Consider the following 12,457-nt stretch of genomic DNA (forward strand, 5'->3'; position numbering starts at 1 on the left):
TTTATATGCACCGTATGGCGGAAAGCTAAATAGCCAAAACTACACACGAACACAAACGTAATCTTGACGCATGATTCGTCTCCTTTAGTCTGTGTGCGTGCTAAAATGAAAAATGCTTGATCCAATTTCTGCTCACTGGCTCTCTGGATTACTCACACCCACATGAAAGCCGTCTGGAACACCAGCAGAGAGGGCAGCGCTCGACAACACGCCGCACAAAGAAAGTACACAGAGTGCAGACAAGCCATAATCTGGCCAGTGTCGTCCTGACTGTGAAAAACACATCCAGATATAGTTTCAATTCACTTTTGGAGAGGCAGCCAAAATGGCAAATGCCATTCTTAGTGGGAAATTATATTATTATATTCCACTGAGAGCACTGGTCTGGGCTTCAAATAGATAAATCAGTACAAGGATTCTGCAGAGACCTGTGCACATCCCAAGTATTCTGTCAAGCAACTTTGAAATAACATCTAACAGTTGTGCGAAACAGACACTATTGTGCAAAACAGCATTTTCATGGGATTTAATTGCAACACTTGCAAAGATATAATTTTCTCAATGTGTACTCCTCTCTCTCCTCTATTATTACACTGGCTCGGGGTATTTTGGTACGTTTTTCTGGCATTTGGGACTAGTAGAAAATAAAAGTAAATGAAATCAGGCAAAAGCTGTGGTCACCAAAATTAGCTTGACGAAATTTACTCTCGTATGGTGGCCAAAAGGAAGGGCTGCAGGAAATAGCATGGACATTAGTCGATTAATCGAATACTCGATCAACAGAAAATTAATCAGAAAAAATGTATAATTAATCAATCATTTCAGTCATTTTTTTCAACGGTTTCTAGTTTCACTTTCTACATTGAGAAGATTTCCCGCTTTTCTGTTTTACAGCATTGTAAACTGGATATCTGTGCAATTAAACACTTCATCAAAATATATTCAACAGATGAATCGATCAAAAAAACAATGGATTGTTGCAGCCCCAATGAACAGAGCTGTAAATAAACTGCTGGAGTATCATTTCAACTGTTAAGACATTCGAGAGCCTCGCAATTTCACATTAAGTGCAATCACATTTGATCTCCGAGAGAGACCGGTCAATTCATGACCAGAAGCCAATGCCATTAAAAAAATTAATGGAAAACTGCCACATAAGGTTCTTACTGACACTCAGCCATCCATAGGCCATCAGCCACTGTTGAGCTGCTGTAAAGTGTCATAGCGTTGCTAAGGGTGGCCTCATCTGCTGCCATTCAAACACTAAAACATAATGAAAATTCCACAATCAAGTGCCATTGTTAGTGGCAACATTTTATCAAACATCTAAATGTTTATTCCAACCATATGCTATAATTGTAAAAGTTTAAAGAGATTGACAGTGTCATGAAATTAGTAGGGTAGTTTGTTTTGTTTGTTATATCAGGCAAAAATACTGCAGCTTGTCCGCAGCCACCTCTCAAAACACATTAAGTGATGTGATAAAGCACAAAGCATTTGATAATAGTTCTTTGAGCTCAGCGAGCCCTGTCACCACCCTAATATATCTTTGTATTGATTGTGATGACCTCTCATCACCTGATTACGACAATCTGGATGAAGTGAACCTGGCGATTATTCATCAGTCATCAAAGTCTGATTGCATGAGCGCATGCACTATAGATGCATCCGCTGGCTTTCATTCAGCACACACATACAGTATATAGTACTTTGACTAGGTGCTGACTTTGGATCATTAACACTCAAGACTTTCCGTTTGCACAGGCTTTCCTCGATCTGTGGCACAAGCACACCCACACACAGATGCACAATTTTCACAATAAATTTGTGAGCGATTCTCAGCTCTGAAGCAATTGTGTATATCAGCAGAAAAAAATAATTGAATCCCAAAATAACTTCTTGCTCCCTCCTCCTCTTTCCAAACATTGGTGGCAGCACTTAAATAAGTACATGAAGAAAGAGTGGGGAGGGAGAGGAGAGGTGGTGCTGATGACTTGTGCTTAAATTGTTTTACAGACAAACAACAGGCACATCTACTGACTTAAGGCTTCACTGGGGAGGAGAGTAATCAGACTTGAGGACCTTCAGGAGGTTCTGCTGACCCTGACGTTCAGCAGCAGTGATGCCTGAAGGGGACATACAGTAGTGTGATGGCTTTTAAAAGAGAGGAGGGCAAGGAGGGGAGAAGCACATTGGGGAACATGTCTGCCTCTAGCACCAGGGTGACTGACGACTGACACACACCTCACCTGCTATAAAGTCTGCGGTTGCCTGAGCGACCTTTTACGGCCACCAATAAACTCACTGTTAACAGAGAGAAATGGAAGTCATCATAAGATCCTATAAACAATAACGAAAATGCAACATATGTGTTCAGATGGGAAACACATTATAGGACAAAAGAACAACATGAAGTGTCTTATTAAGGTCTTGAAGCACCAGTAGACTCCAGGACAGCAAGTATCACTGCTCCTTGGCATAGATCCTTCAAGTCTCTGTGCCCCTCTGGAGTGATTTCTTCAAAAATATATTCCCTCATTTGATGTTTTGATGATGGTGAAGAGAGCTGTGTAACACATCTCCCACAGGTGTCAACTTGGGTCGAGATCAGGTGAACAAAAAGGCCGTAGGAAATTATTCATATCACTTTTTCACCCTGTGTGCACGCATCTGCATTTATGTTTCTCCGCTTATCTATTCAGCTTTTTCCTTTACTCTGTCACCAGTCTGTTTGTGTAAACGTGAGTGTGCGAGTCCATCCAGTCAACCATTATCACACTGCCCTCTTCTGGTAGACATTGAGAAGTTGCAACTCCTCAAACATTCCAGTGATTTCTCTGTTTGATCTCAGGAGTTTAATGCTATTTGTCAACAAAAACTGCTGAAAATTAAATTATTTTTCATTTTTCTTCTCAGTGTGGCAACTTACATGACTTTTTTATTTCCTTATTAAGTCCTTAAGAGATGGAAGAAACAGGCACAGCAATATTGTATAGAACTCCAACAATTAATCAATTTATCAATAATTTGATCAGCAATGACACTAGATAACAAATTACATAACTGATTGTCATTCTTCAAGCAACAACAACACCAAATGTTCACTGTTGTGACTTTTCTTTGTAGTTTACATATAGTAAACTGAATCTCTTTTTGAACAGTTGGTGCAAATAAATCAGTACATTTGAAGACATCACATTGAGCAATTATAACAAACCTTTTCTAAACTATTTTCTGAACATTTTTGGACAAAACAATGAATCAATAAATCGAGAAAATAACCATAACCAACTATGATTTTGCAAACCCAATGTTTGAAGATAGACAAGCTGAAGGCATTTCTCTGTCTTTGACGCTCGCACAGCAAGAACACAGGAGGAACCTAGAGCACTGATTCCTAACATGGGGCTCAGAAAACCTGGTTGCATCACAAGATAAGTTTGAGGATTAACAAGATAGTAAAGGAGTAGAAATCTGCGACATAAAATATAGTTTTTTGGGGGGTTTTGTCAAATATTTGCTTTATTCTTGTGAAATTCAAGAGTGTATGACTTCTATTACTCAAATACATTGAGAAAGGAACATATGAAGTTCGCTACAGCAGGTCACAAGTAAGAAATACTTAAAAGGCTGAAAACCAGTGGGCTGGAGCGAACCTGTCACACACTGTGTGTCAGCCATACCGAAAATGTAAATGTAAAAATGCTTTCTGACAGCAACATCCAGCAACACCCTGCCCTACATAACCTACAATATTGCTTGCAGTTACACAGGAAACAGACACACACGTGTGTACAGTGCACATAAACACACATACACTAATGTGCAGTGCCAATCAGGGCTGATTAGCACTCGCCCTTCCAGCAGCCCTTATTCATCTAACTGAAAGGAATGAAACACTTGGCAACTCTTTTTAAAGTGTTCCTCCACTCATCACTCACACACACTCTCTCACACAAACACACACACAAACAGGAGTACGGGGCCAATCAGGACTGATTAACGAGTTAAGTAAAAGTATATCTGAATTTGACACGACTGGACAACTGGCTGCCCGCCAAGAACTGGCCACCTGCTGTCTGTGTTTGTGCATGTGTTATCTGAAACTGCACATTGAACCTGTTGCTGTCAACATGTGCCCAGTGTGTGTGTGTGTGTGTGTGTGTGTGTGAACGCACAACTGTGTCTGAAGGCATGGTGCATAAATAATGAAACAAGGCAGTGTCATTTCCAAAGGGCTCAATGCAATATGACAGATCAGTCACTGATGCAGAGAGGTATTCTAACAAGATTTCTCAGTGTGACTGGAGGAACCCATGGCTTGCTTAAACATAACTGTGTCTCCAATGATTAGAAGTTCAAATTACATTTAATTAACCTTTGAGCGCCCCATAACTCACATCAAAGGTGTGAAAAAAACAAACATGTTTACCTATCAGTTTAATGCCATACATGCATTCTTATGCATTCACCCAAGAAGGAGCATGTTTAAAAAGACTGATATGTGCCCAGGACATGCCAGAGGTCACATTTCGGATAAAGAAAAAAGACCTAAATCATCAGCACGAAGCAGATATGATATCCTCAGATTCCCAAAATTGGACAAGAGATTCTGAATAATCCAAAACAGAGTCGGTGACAAGGCAGAACCTTGGCTCAAAAAAATAAAATATACTGGACAGGCACAGCACTCATCCACTGTACAAGAACCAGATGGTTCACAACGATGGCCTCAGCACTCAGAATTCCCACACCGACCCCCCAATAACACCTAGAGAGACATGGTCATAAGCAGAGGTGTAGTGGTTCATATACACAAGTATATGGTGTATACTCACCTCTGGGCAGGGGGATTTACTTACACATACCTACAGCTACAGATACATATCATGTAACATTTTTTTATGTTCAGTTATCTGTAGCAGTTACTGTGAATGGGAAACTTTTGTTCCCTGGCTTCAGTATTCAGGGTAGTGCCTCCCACGGGAAACACACAAATCTGCACCAAGCCTGGAGTGAGGTGCTGCCTGAAGGACAAACAAATGATGCTCCACAGTAATCAGGTGGAGCCTTCTTTCTAGCACTGACAGTTTATAAGCCGTTCCTGACCTCTTTGTAATGACAAAGAAATTTATCAACACAACAATATCAAGCACCTTGATGCTTTGCCTCTGTGGAGCTTCTTCTTTCTTTTTTTTTTACATCTTTAGCAACATCTACTACAAAGCTGTGCAAGGCCTCCCCTGAGTCTTTGCCCTCTCCTCAAAAATTGTATCCCACAGAGATTCTTTCACCCCATGACCACATCCCCAGTCAAAGTCAGCTCCACCCTGCTGAGGACAGCCTGGTCAGGTCCTGCCCTTCATTTCTGAGTTGCATGACACTTTGCAAGGACCTCAATGAGGCCTTTCTCCCTTAATTCCTCTCACACATGGATTTTTGTTTCCACAACTGTGGTGTGTGCACGCCTTCTGACCTCCTGACACCAGTCTCCTGATTCAGGAGACCAGCGAAGCCCAATAGATCTTCTTCATATGTCTGTTTTAACTATTTAAAGATTTTTTTTTAAATTGTATACACACGGTTTGTTCTGTTCCAACTTTTGTCTTCTACTTTACAGTCCACTCACCATTCAGGTTCAACCGGCGTGATGTCTATCCTGGGAGGGGCTCCAAACGGCAGGGATGTTGGCCTGGCCATAATCTCCTCGTCAGGCGTCCGCGACCTTTCCCCCTGACGCCATGACAACGGGGGCAGCTGTAAGTTGCCTGACAAACGGCGTCGGCCCCGGCGCAGGTCGACACCCAGTGTGCAGGACGGAGAAGTAAAAGACTCACTGAGGCAACAATCTGGAGGTTCTTTGCTGTCCTGAGAACAGAAAGAAAGGGATGACGGAGAGAATAAGTGAGTGACATGAGAGCATGAACTTCAGACAGAGAAGGAAAAGTAAAACAGGACAGGATAGAGATAATGACAGGAACAGTGCAAAACTCAATTCATCAAATAATCCTTCTCTTCAATTCAAAGTAAATGCTGTGTTTAATTGCTGAAGCCACAGCCCCCCCCCCACTTAGTAAGCTGTTTGCCCACTAAGGGGCGCCACGGGCCCGTTCTTGACAGATGTTACATACAGTGGACTACAAACACCCCTCTCTCACTTACGTGTACAAGATCTTCATTCACACTACCTTTATTCATACAGCCTTTATTCTCGATAACCCCAGCCTTTTACCTGTGACCTCACATCAGGATGCAAAAAACATCACAAAACCCAAATTTGAAACTGTGAGAAAATGACCAGAAATCATCCATAGGGCTGAAATAAAACTGTTTTAAAATTATTATGATTTTATCACAATATAAAAAAAATTAAAAAAAACACTGGAGGTGTTTACAGTACAGTATTAAAGCATTAATCCCACATCATTCTGAGATTTTTCATCTTTCATCATCTCTTGTGCTGTCTGTAGCAAACTGATTGCTTTGCATAAACAACCATGTTTATTCCTCAGCTGCAGTCTGCATTTACATGCAAGACTGAAGAGCATGATAGACCTTGACAAGTGCTAATGAGCAAGAGACACAGGGAGAAATGGAACATGTGTTTGCATGTGAGCATGGAAATAAAAACAATGGAAGTCCGCATTAAAGGACGAGTTAGTGGAAGTTGAACCTCCCACCTCTGACTAAACACAGCAATGAAAATGTACTCTGTGACCTTCTGTCTGTTTCTGTCACTGTCTCTGTTGTCAAATCACTTTGTGTTTATAGTTCTTAAGGCCATAATTATCTAGCATCTCGTAGACACTTTTTAGAAATCATGCTGAGTTTGACAATGACTGAAAATACCTCTTCTGCATGCTCAACAGTTCCCTCCTTTTATTCAAAATCACACTTTCTATAATCAATGCATTTCCTTTTTCCACAGTTCTGGTCCAATCTGGTAAATTCCTTCTTTTCCTAAGGCTTACCCCAACCTGCTCATAACCTTCCCATTAAATACAGCATTAGTTAGTTCTTTATTTCAGGGTTCTCAGGTTTGATGTAGGTGCTGTTACAAGCTAAAATAGACACATCAAACTTAAAAAAGAACCTGGCTGCACCTCATCATGTGCTCAGCAACAAATAGAGGCATGCAGGGAATTAACCTGCACCTGTGACATGGAGAGGATTTTAACCATTGTCATGGACACACCAAATTACTCTGTACCATAGACGTAAAATGAAAAGTCTTCAAGAACCTGAAGCACGTCTGGTTGCAGTTACGATCCAGCCAAAAACTAAAACGCATAATCATTACTTTAATTTCTATGGTTTTGAGTGTTGTTCAAACAGTGATGTAGAGATGAAATGCTAAATTAATTAAAATTAATCAGCAGCCCATTCTGATGATAATAATAATAATAATAATAATATTTTAAAGATGAAATAATTGATTGAGACAATAATCTGCAGATTGTTTGATAATGAAAATAAGTGTCAGTTCCAGCCGTACAGTGATTGTTGTTGCAAAAGAAGAACCTTCTCTCTTTGTTGATGGTGTGTGTAGTAAGCACTGCACATTAACTAACTCATGTCTGACTGAGGGAGAATAGAGTATTTTTACTCCTGGTCCTGTGATGTTACTGTAAAAGTCTAGTCAGAGTCAGCGGTAGTGCCACGTAAAAATGAACGACCAAATCATTTGTATTGGATCTTTTTTTGGGCTTGATATCTACTGGGTCTCCTGTAGTAAGTATTCCTTCCAGTAAATATAGCCTCCCACTCTGAGTCCCACAGCTCTTCTTGGCTAGTTGCCTTCACCCACCTACTTGTTACTTTTGTGCAACTACACACTGCCAGTGATCGTGATGGAAGCATTACAATCTCTTTTCATTGTTACTTTATACACTATGAGTTATTTTGACAAAGAACTGGCTTAATTTAAGCTGTGTGGGTGGTGACTTGTGTTTCCCTTCGGGCTTCCTGTAGCCCAACAAACTCAGGCTGTTCAATCATTTCAAATGGCAGAGAAGTATAATGATAGACTGGACTCAACTTGCATACTGGAAATACCAGCACATTCGAGGTCACCATACTCAATGGTCGCCTCCAGCCATTCATTGCTGATTACAATTTAGTCTTGCAGACTGTTAATACAGATGTTTTTCCAGTATGTTGAATAAAAACCCAAATTGTTGTATTTCACAGTTGTTTTCTTCGGCTTCGTTTTGGTTGTTCATCCACACACAGAAAACTGGAACTTTACTCTGCACGGTGGTTGTACTTAATGCTGGGAATACTGTTTGCCTCGGTGAGTGCAACCACCCAGCAGTTCAGTCAGGTATCCAAAAACCATTACACTCATCACTCATCATTTCAGTTTTTGATATCAAATTCTTGTACTTGTGTAAGCACTGTAGGTAAGTGCTGTGTAGTCCTGTGTATTGAACTGTTTTTCTTCTGCCTTTGCAGTACAGTATGACACTGATATTTGTTGTCTGTCATATGTGGATGATGTCTTTGACAGTTTTTGTTGTGAATGTTTTTATTGTCCATGTCCAATAGCTGTGCCCAAATTGAAAATGGATTTTCCTCTGGGATGATAAAGTTAATCAATCAGTCACTGCAGCCTGCAGGTATTTTCCATACTGAAGTCAAGAATACTGGAAAGGCATCCATTAAGTTCTCATTTTGCTCATCGTGTAGCATAAGTCTGCATGTGCAAAAACTTTAAGCTTAGAGACACTTATATACATACAATGCAGCATTATTCCTCATATGCCACCAACAATAACTGCACGATCTATTAGCGTATCCTGTCCTCCAGTGGCCCTAACCTGCACAACAACAAGACTCAAACTAAAACTCAGAAGTTATCAATTCACATACTAACTTGATGCACACCACGTGCAGGTTTGTATAGGTTTTAATTTTCACAGCACCAGCTTGCATTTTAACGTTTTTATATATATATATATATATAGCTTTTCTTTTATAGTCAAACTTTAAGCAGGATTTCTAGGAATGATTCTGACAGGCTTGATGAATAGTTGCACTATGAATTACTACTTGCTTAAACGTCAGTAATAACTAAAATAATCCATTATTCTCACTCATTCCTTGTCTTGAAGGTGAGGAAGACCTTGTTCTGAGAAAACAGCTGAGAGACAAATCAGCTCAGCAACTGATGTTTAGAAATATGCACATGGCAACAATCAAAAGGTAGGAGCATTATGTAATGAAATACAAAGGAGTAAATAATGATATTGAAATAAACAATCGGCTCATCTGTGGTGCCCTCTGTAAGTATTGAAAAAAGAACAAGAAACAGAAAAAACAGAGAAAGTAAAGCATTGCTTTCCGATGGTGTTCAGAGATATTTGCCTGGAGAGCTGGAGAGTCATGAGTAAGAAAGAGGAGAAAACACTACTTTTTCTATGATAGCTCAGAAGGGAGATAGTGTGGTGGAAAGGCAAGGACAAAGTGAGATATGGGAGTGATAAGAACTGCACTGCAGAGCAGAGAGGACAGAGAAAAGAGGGAAGGAGGCTGGTGATATTAGATAAGAGAAGGCTAACAGAAAGATCGCACACAACACAGAAGAAATAGCAGCAGTGTGAAGGACACATGTATAAAACACACACAGAGCATAATATCAAGGTACTCATATCATATCAAATCATATCAGATGATGCTCTTAACAGTGATGACTGCACCTGGTAGCCTGCCAATGCCTGAGCCCCTGTAACTCTTACAATGACTCTGATGTGATAACAGTCTCCATATGTTCAAGGTTTACGTCATGGACTAATTTGAATCTCTATAAACTGCACGATAGTGCGAGTTGCTCTGGATACATGTACCAACACATATTGTAGTTCCGTAACACATGAATCATAGTCTGTTACAGGAAGAAAGTTTTACTCTCAAGGACACTGAAGGCAAATCTTTATGTAAATTTCATTAATTTCCATTTTCCTTTACATAAAACCATACTATTTTTCTTCATTTCTTTCACAAGATCACGAGGTGGCATAACATTTGATCGACTGAGAGGAAAAAAAAGGGACAGAGCTGTGAATTGAAACTTCTAAGCAATTCAACTGGTCTGACTCATCAGACAGCTTTTTAATCACTTTCTATTTTCAAAGACAAGAAAGGTCCAGAAAGTCATGGATACAGTTAATTAATGCAGATGAGTAATTGCAACTTCAGACTTTTGCATATCTTTTTTAGTTTTAAGGTTTATAGTTTTAAACTGGTGACTTACTATAATTCAGTGCACCATTTAAACTTAATGAAGGCCGTACCTAGTGAAGTCTTTGATGATGTGTCAATTGGTTGCTAGGAAACTCCTCTAGCACCTTCTAATCAAAAATAACCAACTACTTAAAAAGGAGATCATTGTAGCATCATGAGTTACATCATATATTTAAATGTAAAGGTGTATTCAGACAGAAAGCAAGAACAATTTTCACGTGGCATCACTCCAACGACTTTGATTGCTAGACCATTTGTGTTGATTCAACTCAAACATCCAAAGTACTTTCTGTAAGCTATCAACGGACGCACCAACTATGCACCCGTCTCCTACATTAAAACAGAAATTCATGTACAACAAAATGTAACAGCTACTACATTTTGTAGAAAATAGCATTATTCAACATTTTTTATGGTTATGTTTTAGGCACTCACAGCACTTGGTTAAGGTTAGAGGAAGAGCACGGTTTTATACAAAAAGAGATCACAGAAACTTCAAACACATCATGTTTATTTGCATTTAAACAAATCCAGTCTCTCCCTAACCTTAACAAAAGTGTTTTTGTTTTCTTAACCTAACCGTAGACGGGACTGTGGATGTGAATCCCAGTCTCTGGTGTAACAGTCTTGTGCTTTGTACGCCTGCCATTCACCCCCCGGTGAGTGTGTTGCCATTAATAAATGTTGCACTTGCACTGTTCATTCATTAAAAAAAGAAAAGAAAAAAAAAACCCTTCCCTCTGGACATGATCCAGCCAGCGATTATGTTGCCGCTACCACCACATAACTGAGAAAATGGTTTATTAGTCTATGAGTGTAGTTTTGAAGAGACAGGATCACCCGGTGCATTTGTGTGGCAGCTTCTGACCGAACTAAGAACTGATCAGATACTTAAGTTCTTCCAGTCATTTCCATCCAGTCTCTCTCCATCTTTCCACACACACAAAGCAGATATAACTTTCTTCAAGTCAATTCGTGCCACCCTAGATGAAATTGCATCTGATCCTCTTTGACTTTATATGCAATTGCGTGACATTTAAAAGTTGCCTTGGTTTAGTGAAACAAGCATCATATATTAAACCTAACCAATCCTTAGTAATTCTAAGTATACACAAAGAAAGGAACATATATATTTCAGAATTTGTAGTATTTGTGCAATTTTGTGGGGAGAGGGAAATCAAACTTTCAATCTTTGTGTATCTTACTGGTATAGCATTTTGTAATATTATATTTTTATTTTTGTGAAATTTAATTTCTAGTCTTCCCAATTTACATCATTATAAAACTGGATTTCAATTGTCAGGTGTGTCAGGTCAGGTATGTTGACCATAGTCTTTGACTTTTTTCAATCTATACAGTTCATATGTTAGAAAACTACAATTTTGGAAGTTAGTAGGTGTAAATATTTGGTAACATCTAATGTCAGTGTAATTACTAGTTTCTGTAGTGAAACTCATTTTAGTTTAATGATCCATAGATCTAAACACAAACATTGTAAACAATGTAGAAAAAAAAGAGAAAGAATAGATTATATAATGTAATCTGATACATTATTCCTGATGTTCAGCTTTTGTTGATACACTGCCATAGATGATTCACCTCTGTGGTCATTTTCAAAGCTCAGCTCTGGGATGGTTTTCAATCAAATAAACTGGAAGGTCTTTTCTAATATTTTGTCCAACAGTAGACAAATACTTTAGTCTAGACTTCTCACCACTCTTCTGAAAAAAGTAAACGATATATAGGAGACAGATGAATCTGAAATCATTTTGCACAGTAAAATCTGAGACAAGACTTCTCATTCCTCCCACGTACTCTACCTGCTATCCTTCAGCTGCTGTGATGAGAGTGTGTATGCGCGGTGTGTATCTGTGGGGCAGGAGCAGGATGGGTCAGGTGCATAAGTCCATTAGCCCATTTGCAGCACTACCCTCATGGCCTCTCTGTCTTCTTGGGACCACTAAGTACTGAGACTGTGACATACTCATTAGTCTCACACACACATACACATATGAGAACAACGTCTGTTCACCTCCTTATGCACTTCATTCACACACACCAAAACACACAGTCCCAGTAGCCAGGTCACAAGGCCTAAGCTGCTGGATGAGATTAATAGAGAGATGATAATGTACCTTTGCTGCCTTGTCAAATCTAAATTTATACCAGATCATAAGACACACATCAGTCACAGCCTTTTGAGACTGTCCTCAGC

The sequence above is a fragment of the Seriola lalandi genome, unplaced genomic scaffold (assembly GCF_002814215.2).
Source record: "Seriola lalandi dorsalis isolate HSWRI2012SDOR001 ecotype SW California unplaced genomic scaffold, Sedor1 jcf7180002054949, whole genome shotgun sequence".
Lineage (NCBI taxonomy): Eukaryota > Metazoa > Chordata > Actinopteri > Carangiformes > Carangidae > Seriola > Seriola lalandi.